Here is a 10,899-nt window from a genome sequence, read left to right as displayed (position 1 = left end):
CTAGTAGAATTTTTTCTGTTTTTTAGTTTTTAAAAAAATTTTATTGTGGGGGTGATATACAGAGGGCTTACAGTTACTTCTTGAACATTGTCACCCCTTCCTATGTTTTTTTTCCACTTTCCCACACTTCAGCCCCCTCCCATTCATCTTGTTTGTCCTTACCTTCCATTTTTCCAATAAACAAATAAATGTATATATAATATTCCAGGTACCACATTCAGAAACAGTAACAACATGAGATAAACCATAAGGGGAAAAGATGAGAAATAGCTTCACATAATACATTAAGAACAAAAATCACAAAGATAAACCTCTTATTTCCATATCCTGGAGTTCATGTCACTTAGTCTCATCCTATGGCCATATGTACATAGCTTTTGAGCTATTTTGATCCTCCATTAGGAGAATCCTAGACATTTACTAATTACCACAAATGAGGGAAACCATGGATCCTAAGTTTCTGTGGGTCTGGCTTACTTCATATGATTTTTTCCAAGTCTTTCAATTTCCTTACAAATGGGGCAATGTCATTCTTTCTGATAGCAGCATAGAACTCCATGGTGTAAATATACCACATCTTCATGATCCATTCATCTACCGACGGGCATCTGGATTGGTTCCAGATGGTGAATAATGCTGCAATGAACATCATTGTGCTGGTAGATTTAGTATATCCTTGTTTCTGGATGTTTGGGTAAATGCCAAAGAGTGGGATTGCTGGGTTATAGGGGAGCTCTATGTGTAGTCTTTTGAGGAACCTCTATACTGCTTTCCTGATTTACTGCCTTACTTATTGGACAAGTTTACACTCCCACCAACATTACAGTAGCAATCCCTCCTGGCCACATTCCCTTCCAGCATCAGTTGTTATTAGATTTCTTGATAATGGTCATTCTAACTGGGCTGAGGTGAAATCTCAAAAGTTGTTTGGACTCCCATTTCTTTTGTGATCAGAGACATTGAGCATTTCTTCATGGGTCTTTTGGTCATTTTATTTTCTCTTCAGAGAAGTCTCTCTTTTAGTCTTTTGCTCACCTTGTAATGGGATGGTTGTTTCTTTGAGGATTTGTTCTTGAGAGATTTAATTTCTTGAGCTGTAGGTATGTTTTATATATAAGACCCTTGTCCATTGTATGACAAGTGAACATCTTTTCCTACTCTATGGGCTTCCTATTTATCTTACTGGCTATGTCCTTTGCCATACAGAAGCTCTGCGGTTTAATGTAGTCTCTTTTGTCCAAACTTTCTTTAATTTGTTGTGTTTCTAGGCCTTTAAGAAAGTTTTGACCCATACCAAGGAGCCCAAATATGTCTATTTTTCCTGTGAAATTTTCAGGTTATCTGGTTTTCATCCATTTGGAGTTGATTCTGGTGCAGGGATACAGATAAGGACCCAACTTTAGTTTTCTACATGTGTTTAGCCAGTTCTGGCAGTACTGTTTGTTGAAGAGGCTGTCTTTCTTCTAGCCAGTATTCTTGACTCCTTTATCAAAGATTAGGTGGTCTTATGTCTGTGGGTTCATTTCTGGGTCTTCAGTTCTATTCCCCTCGGGCCTGTTCTTGTGCCTGTACCAAGCTATTTTTATTCCTAAAGCTTTGAATAGAATTTGAAGTTTGGTACTGATATTCCTCCAGCTCTGTTCTTTCTGCTAAAGATTGTTTCCTTATGAATTTTTTGATTCCTTCCTCTATTTCGTTAAACAAATGGCATTGAGATATTGATGGGTATTGCACTGAATTTCTAGATAGGCTTTGGCAGTATTGAAATTTTCACGATGCTAATTCTTCCAATTCAAGAGCATGGGAGGCTCTTCCACTTCCTTGTATCTGTTTGAATTTACCCTTTCAGGTTTTTAAACTTTTCATCATAGATGTCCTTTACTTCCTTGATTAATTTAATGCCTAAGTCTTTTTTGAGGCTATTGAAAAAGGAGTTGCTTTTCTAATTTCAGTCTTTCCAGGAAAGCCATTTATTTTTGAGGGTTAATTTTTACCTGCTACTTTACCAAAGTTTTGCATCAATTCAAGCAACTTGAGAGTAGAGTCCATAGGGTTCTTTATATAGAGAATCATGTCATCAGGAAATTCATGTTTTGACACCCACTGTCTGGTATCACACTCAAGTTAAATCACTTACTTGACAATAGACAAGGTAGGTAACTTCATAGTGCCTCAGTCTTGATGGTGGTGATTTTTGCCTTTAAAATAAGAATAGCCGGGACTGGGAGCATGGCCAAGTGGTAGAGTGCTACCTTTGCATGCATGAAACCCTGGGTTCTATTCCTCAATACCACATATACAGCAAAAGCCAGAAGCGGTCCTGTGGCTCAAGTGGTAAAGTGCTAGCCTTAGGATGTCCACGGACAATGCCCAGGCTCTGAGTTCAAGTCCCAAGGGAAAAAAAAAGTAAAAATAAATAAAAAACAACAAACAAACAGGATGTAATTAAAAATAAGAATAGCCATCATTCCTGGAACAATAATTAAGTTCAATAAACTAGTGGGTAAAGCTAGAATCATCACTACCCATATATAAAGGTTTAGAAGATATTACCCTTAAGATTATTAACTTTGGGCCAGGAGTTTGGCCTACTGGTTAAAGTGCTTGCCTAGCATGCATGAAGACCCGGGTTCGATTCCTCGGTACCACATACATAGAAAAAAGCCGGAAATGGTGCTGAGGCTCAAGTGGTAGAGCTCTAGCCTTGAGAAAGTCCAAGGACAGTGCTCAGGCCCTGAGCTCAAGCCCAGGACTGGCAAAAAAAAAAAAGATTATTAACTTTTCCAGTTTCAAGATCACCATACAAAAGAAATTCACACACCTTTATTGGTAACTTCTCTTTATAAGATGTCATGCTAAAAAAAAATATGACACTTCAGATCTGTTCTGAGAAACTTTAACAAGCTAATAGAACTTAGCTGCGTAGTCAAGCAAAATCTTTTAAAAGTAAGCAAAGGAGTTAATGTACAAGAAGTGAAATGACAAGAGCTCAGAAAAATGGGGAATTGCTTATCCTAAGTAAAGAGAAGCAGAGATGCTGAGAGAGAAAGTATTTGTACAGAAACTAAAAGGAATGAAAATAGAATAAAGAAAAAGGAGTTTTCAGTGGCTCAAATACCATAGCGAGAGGATAAAGGTAGAACTTTATTAGACATTTGTAGCGAATGAGTTACTTATCATTAAATTAACTAGAGAGAGACATGTGAAGATGAATAGAAAAGAAAGATTTTAAAGAGCATAACATAGCAGTCCCTTGGCTAATTTACCATGATCCTAGACACCATGAGGAACAATTTTCAAGGCTTCAAGTCTATGGTCCTCAGAGTGTTGTTTCTACATTTCCAGCATCATTGTCATCTGAGCAAACTAGAAATGCAAATTGCTAGGTCTCCTCTCCTATCAACAGATGTAGAATTTTTGAGTAGAGTGGTAATTTGTGCTTTATGAGTCGTCCAGGTGATTCATTGCAAATTAGTCTGTTTTATTGCTGAAATATATGAAACTGGTTGAAAAAGTGACAGAAAAGTCTGAGATCCACCAGAAAAGGATGCCACTGAAATCCCACATGAGATGTAAGAGAGAGAATGAGGGCCTTACCTCATTAATGAGTACAGGAAAGGGGATTTGAACTAGTATCTTATAAACAATACAGTCAGTATTTTGCAAATGTGTTGGTCTCTGCTTTTTTGTACTTTTTCCAGTCTTTCATTTTTTGCCCACACCCAAATCCTCCTAGCTACACCTACTGCCCCTGTCAGGTATATCACAATCTTTGGGGTGGCTTCACAATGCATTTGCCCAGGCTGGCCTCAAACCACAATTCTCCTGCTCTCAACCTACCTCATAACAGATTATAAGTGTGAGTATTGCATCCATTCGCCATTGTTAAAGAAAAATTGTTTATCAAAATAAACTCTAGTAATTTATTGTTTTATACTGTATAGATACAGATCATTAGTCTGAAAATATGAAATGATAATGTTGATTTCTCCTTCTTTAAAGAACTATTGAAGCAGAAAAGAGATATTCTAATGCATAGCCTTTAAAATTTACATGGTAAATTTTGTCTGAATGTGTCAATCTCTTTTATCAGTAAGCCTGGTAGTGCTCTCTTGCTAAATCTCAACACTATCTGGTTTCACACTGATTTTTATAATCTTATTTGTGCATTATTTAAATTTTTCATTATATATTGTAACGTTTTGTATTCTCTATGATTATGTTTTCACTGAACAGATGCACTACAGTTTTGCTGCACCAAATTCTATGATCCATAATTAGATGTCAATATGTTTTCTTTATGAACTAAATACATTTTTAGTTACTTGGACATTAATTAAAATCACATGCTGAATTGTTACATCCTTTCAACACATTTTTGAGGAAATATTTTTGGTTTACTTTAATGCTTTAACATTCAATTTGATTCTATATAATTCTTATTTTTTCCAAAAGAAAAATAAAGTAGCTAATACATAAATATTAATTACAGAGCTAAATCACAGACACCATTAATGAAGTATAGCATTCATGCACAAAATAAATGTGATTTGTTGAATTAGAACAAAAAATAAATTCTTAAACTGTTGCTTTTTAAATATTCCATAGTCTATATTTATTTACATAACAGTTCTAATAAAAAATAAAAGAATCTAAATTTCAGAATAATATTGAACTATCATGAGAACAGAAACACATTTTTTCTCCCCAATTCCCCCCCGCCTCCTCTCCCCTTCCCTTTCCTATTTCAAATAAACAAATAAACATATATACAATATGCCAGGTAACAAAGTCAGATATTGTAACAATATGAGATTAACCAAAGGGAAACAAAAGAGAAGAAAGATAACATAGTACATTAAGAACAACAATCACACAAGATAAAGCTTTTGTTTCCATATTCTGGAGATCCTTTCATTTAGCCACATCCTATATAACTTTATGTATCTAGGTTTTGCACTATTATAATCCTCTTCTCAGAGAGTCCTAGATGTGTACTTTCTATTACAAATAAGGGAAACAATTGAGCCTATGTTCCTTTGAGTCTGGCTTACTTAATGCAGAAACACATTTTTAAATTCACAAAAATTCACACTGATAGACAAAGAAGAAGTGAGGAATTTTAAGGTGATACATTGATCAAACTTATCAGTAATGTCATACTCTACCATTCTGAATGTCCTTCATCTATTGTAATGTTATAATTCTTTGTAAAAACTTGAAATTTCATAAAGAGCATTTCTACATTAACAATATGTTGGAAAATTGAACCTTACAGAGTTACTTCATTTTCTTTTCTTTCTTAGGCATGTGCCATTGATGTAGATATGAGTTGCCTGGTTTACTTTAGAAATCTCCACCTGTTTTTATCAATGCAATGTGGAAGTTGTCAAAAATGAAAAAAGGAAGGGGAATATAGGAGGGAATTATTCTAGTGTATCCCTCCTTGTCATTTTTAACCTGTTACACAGTAAGTTCTCCCCACCTACAGTTACACATAGTTCCTAAGGAAATGGGACAGGTGTATAAAAGTACCTTCAACATAATTACCACAACAGAAGCTAAAATGATTTCCAAATAGTAGGCCACAGTCTGTGTCAAACCTAAGAAGGCATATAAACATAAGTGATAGAGTTGTGGAAATGTGCTTATTCTAAATACCTGCTTCCTTTGGGGTTTCTATTGACTTATTTTCAAGAATATCAAACATGACAACCTGATATTCATCTGGTTATCTGTGAATATTGTGAACTAGTTATATTTGTATAAAGTGGTCAGAGGACCAGTGGCAGGTTCTAGTACCTCAGCATTTTAAATGGTGAGGTGGCATTTTTGAACATATATTTTAGGAAATGCTGCTATAAAAAATGAGCTCTATAAATATAGCCACATTTTAGCAATGACATTTACATGCATGCAAGTTTAAAAGGAAGAGAACTACTTTGCGTGGAATTCACCAGAGGAGCCATAGGAAGTTCATATCTGTTCAGGAGAGATTGTTTGCTTGAAACTTCCCTTATTTTCCAGAAAGATTGGCAGAGAGGAAGTGACACATGTAGCAATGTCTGGAATTTCACCCCATGCCTACCTGAATCAAAATCTGGAGGCTGACAATGTCCTCTTGGTGACTTGTAGGTGACACTGTAGTTGGGGAATATTTCTCTGAAGAATTTCTACCAGCTTAATGCTCATAAATCTTATGCTCTAACTTACTCAATACCACCTTTGATAATTAATATGGGAGATAACAGGATTCAGGGTAACATTGAGATACATTTTTTCAAATGGTTATTCATCTGAAATTCAAATTTAAAGGAATGTCCTGCATTTTACCTGGCAAGTCTATCTGGGGTACAAGTGCTGCTTTTGCTCCTCTAATTTTAAGTATTCCAGGGGAAAAAAAGATCCCTGATATCTTCACAGGGATTATCTTAAGGTTTCATTGACCTCAATCCCTTACAAGTCTTCATGATTAGGCATGGCTTTCCTGTATTGAGCCTATCCCCACTCTTGAGTAAATTACAACAGGAGGCATCAACTTCTTGTCTCAGATTCCCATGATTGTTTGCTACTGAGACTTACTACTTGGCATTTACCCAACCATCAAAAAACAAAGGCATACTAAATCCACGAGCACAATGATGTTCATTGCAGCACTATTTACCATAGCAAAGATATGGAATCAACCCAGATGTCCCTCAGTTGATGAGTGGATCAACAAGATGTGGTATTTATGGACAATGGAATTCTATGCTGCTGTCAGAAAGAATGACATTGCCCCATTTGTAAGGAAATGGAAGGACTTAGAAAAAATAATTTTAAGTGAAGGAAACCAGACTTAAAAGAACATAGGCTTAATGGTTTCCCTCATTTGTCATAACCAGTAGAAACCTTGGGCTCTCCTTGCAGAGATTTACAATAGAACAAAACCTAGATACTTAAGGCCATATAGAATGATGCTCAATGAAAGGACCTTCAGGATATAGAAGCAAAAGCCATATAATGAGTGATTGTTGTCCTTAATGTACTATGCTATCTCTCATCTCTTTTGCTGTCCCTTGGTTATCTCATATTGTTGCAGTATTTCACCTGATTATCTGATATATTGTATATATGCGGATTAGGTTATTTGAAATCGGATAGGGAAGGGAGGAAAACAAGATGAGGGGTGGGGGTGGGGAGAGGGAAATGGGGACCAAGACATGAGAAAGGGTATCAATGTATATGAAGTAATACACTTTCTGTCTGGTGAATATAATGTAACTCTTCTATTAATTGCAATAAAAACATATAAAAAAGAGAAAAGAAAGAAAAGAAAAAGCAAGCAAGCAAACAAGAAAGAAAGAAAGAAAGAAAGAAAGAAAGAAAGAAAAAGAAAGAAGAGAACTAGAATACTAAGCAGACTATTGATTCCTAAAGTATTTATTAAGCAAAATAAGCTGCGTTTCTTGGACTGTCTTCCAGAGCCCAAAGGACAAAAGAACAAGAATTGCTCAGAATAAAGAGTCTAAGAGAAAATTCTGTAACTCTAGATCTCTAATCATTGTAACAAAACTGAAACAAAATATAAGTCCCTGACATTGCATCCTTCAAAGCTTGTTTGGGGGCCAGAAGATTGATCTTAGTGGTAGAGTTCTTACCAAGCATGCACAAAAACCTGGGTTCAATTTCTTGCTACCACATACACAGAAAAATCTGGAAGTGTTGCTGTGGCTCACTCAAGTGGTAGCATGCCAGCCTTGAGAAAACCCAAGAAGAGTGCCTGCTCTGTAAGTTCAAGCGTCAGGACTGGAGGGAAAAAAAAAGCTTGTTTTCATATGAATTACTGCCTAAATTCACACACTGATACATTGAAAATCTCAGAACATTAATTTACTTTCGTTTCAAAGAGTCACACACATGCCATCCAAAGGCAAATGGAAATTCTTTCTTAAATGGCTACCTTCATCACAATCTAAATTATTTCTGAGAGATTATATTTTAAGAAATCTAGAATGATTGTGTAAAATGTAAAAACCCATTCCTACCTCTCCCCACCCCAAAGACACCAAAATGGAGAACAAGTATAAAACAAAAGGAATTGCCAGTATGAAATAGTAAAGAAGTATATAACATGTCTTTCTTTCTTAGCAGTTAGCAGTAAGGAGACCTCCTCGAAGAGGGCAGAGGACGACTATGGGCGTGTAACCATGGAGGTTACATATGAAGGTGCCTCCACCCTCCTCCGGCTCAGCCGGCGGCATGAATGATGCTTTCAAAAATGCGTTGCAGCGGGCTGGCAGATTGCTGCAAAAATAGGGGGTGATGCTGGTACATCATTAAATTCAAATGACTATGGCTATGGAGGACAAAAAAGACCTTTGGAAGATGGAGATCAACCAGATGCTAAGAAAGTTGCTCCTCAGAATGACTCTTTTGGAACCCAATGCATCAACAGCAAAGATCTGTAATGACAGAAGAATAGAAAGTTCCAGATGGAATGGTTGGATTTATACTTGGCAGAGAAGGTGAACAGATCTCACGCATACAGCAGGAATCTGGATGCAAAATACAGATAGCTCCTGATAGTGGTGGCCTACCAGAAAGGTCTTGTATGTTAACTGGAACACCTGTTCAGTTAGCAAAACGATTATTAGACCAGATTATTGAGAAAGGAAGACAAGCCCCTGGCTTTCACCATGGTGATGGACCTGGAAATGCAGTTCAAGAAACCATGATTCCAGCTAGCAAAGCAGGATTAGTTATTGGAAAGGGTGGAGAGACTATTAAACAACTTCAGGAACGAGCTGGAGTTAAAATGGTTATGATTCAGGATGGACTTCAGAACACTGGTGCTGACAAACTTCTTAGAATTACAGGCGACCCATATAAAGTTCAACAAGCCAAGGAAATGGTGTTAGAGTTAATTCGTGATCAAGGTGGTTTCAGAGAATTTCGGAATGAGTACAGGTCAAGAACTGGAGGAAATGAAGGGATTGATGTCCCCATTCCAAGGTTTGCCGTTGGCATTGTAATAGGAAGAAATGGAGAAATGATCAAAAAAATACAAAATGATGCTGGTGTTCGAATTCAGTTTAAACCGGATGATGGAACAACACCTGATAGAATAACACAAAATAAGAGGACCTCCTGACCGGTGTCAACATGCTGCAGAAATTATTACAGACCTTCTTCGAAGTGTTCAGGCTGGCAATCCTGGTGGACCTGAACCGAGTGCTCGAGGAAGAGGTAGAGGTCAAGGCAACTGGAACATGGGACTACCTGGTGGAGTACAGGAATTTAATTTCATCGTGCCAACTGGGAAAACTGGCTTAATAATAGGAAAAGGTGGTGAAACTATAAAAAGTATAAGTCAACAGTCTGGTGCAAGAATAGAACTTCAGAGAAATCCTCCACCTAATGCAGACCCTAATATGGAGTTATTTACAATTCGTGGCACTCCACAGCAAATAGACTATGCTGGTCAACTCATAGAAGAAAAGACTGGTGGCCCAGTAAATCCTTTAGGGCCACCTGTACCCCACGAGCCCCATGGTGTCATAGGTCCTCATGGGCCTCCTGGGCCACCAGGGCCTGGAGCTCCGATGGGACCATACAACCCTGCACCTTATAATGCAGGACCACCTGTCCCAGCTCCTCATGGTCCTCCAGCCTCTTATGCTCCCCAGGGATGGGGAAATGCATATCCACATTGGCAACAACAGGCTCCTCCTGATCCAGCAAAAACAGGAACAGATCCAAATTCAGCAGCCTGGCCTGGTTATTACGCTCACTATTACCAACAACAAGCACAACCACCACCTGCAGCTCCTGCGGGCGCACCAACAACCACCCAAACTAATGGGCAAGGAGATCAACAGAATCCAGCTCCAGCTGGACAGGTTGATTACACCAAGGCTTGAAAAGAATACTACAAGAAAATGGGTCAAGCGGTTCCTGCTCCTACTGGTGCTCCACCAGGTGGTCAGCCAGATTATAGTGCGGCCTGGGCAGAGTATTACAGACAACAAGCAGCCTACTACACCAAGACCAGTCCCCAGGAAATGCCACAGCATCTCCCAGCACCTCAGGGCCAATACTAAGAAGTGGACAATAAGTATTTGCTTCATTGTGTGGGGAAAAAAAAACCCTTTGTTAAAAAATGGATGCAGACGACTTGATGAAGATCTTAATTTGTTTTTGGTTTAAAGTAGTGCTTTTTTTTTGAAAATGTACAAAATATCTATCACTACTGATAGGAGGTTAATATTTCTGTGTAGAAATGAAAAATTGGTTTGTTTTTAGTATTTACTGTAGATGTACACATTCCAGCAAATGTATTTGTAACTATTATGTGGTCAATGTTTTGTGATATAAATGTACTTTTTCAATGTATACTTTCACTTTTAAAATGCCTGTTTTGTGCTTTAAAATAAATGATATGAAACCTCCCAAATAAAACAGTATATAACATGATTAAGAAACAAAAGGAGCATTAAGAAGAGAAAAACCTGTATATTATTAAAGGAATGACCTATTTTGAAAAAGAATCATGAAAAACTCATTAAAATAAAAATATGTAACTGAAATTTAAAATATAATTGGTGATTTTAATAATAGATCAGTAGCACCGTAAAATATAATTAATAAACTGATAATAGTCTCTCCTCCCAAAGGCCTAAATTTCATAGCAAAGACAAAGTCTAAAGTATTCATGAACAAAAGCCAACTTGTAAATGATTGACAGCCTAATTCCAACAACTTGCATTCTTTAAGACACTCATTCAAGGGTTTAAGTTTGAAGAAGTATAAAAAGAAGAGAAAAGATAAGGTAATGCAATATCTTGAATAATAACTTTTGAATTTTATTGTAAATAAATGAAAGAGAACAATCCACATATTCAAGCAGCTTCAAAAATT

General features: G+C 37.0%; 1 pseudogene; it reads left to right on the top strand.

Annotated features, from left to right (window-relative positions):
* The first annotated feature begins 8,202 nt into the window (after positions 1-8,202).
* On the top strand, positions 8,203-10,082 carry LOC150064237 (far upstream element-binding protein 1 pseudogene; annotated as a pseudogene).
* The last annotated feature ends 817 nt before the right edge of the window (positions 10,083-10,899 follow it).

Source organism: Megascapheus bottae, chromosome 4 (assembly GCF_031878675.1).
Source record: "Megascapheus bottae isolate mThoBot1 chromosome 4, mThoBot2.hap1, whole genome shotgun sequence".
NCBI lineage: Eukaryota > Metazoa > Chordata > Mammalia > Rodentia > Geomyidae > Megascapheus > Megascapheus bottae.
The sequence above is the reverse complement of the archived record's forward strand: the minus strand, read 5'-3'. Positions and strand labels throughout refer to the sequence as shown.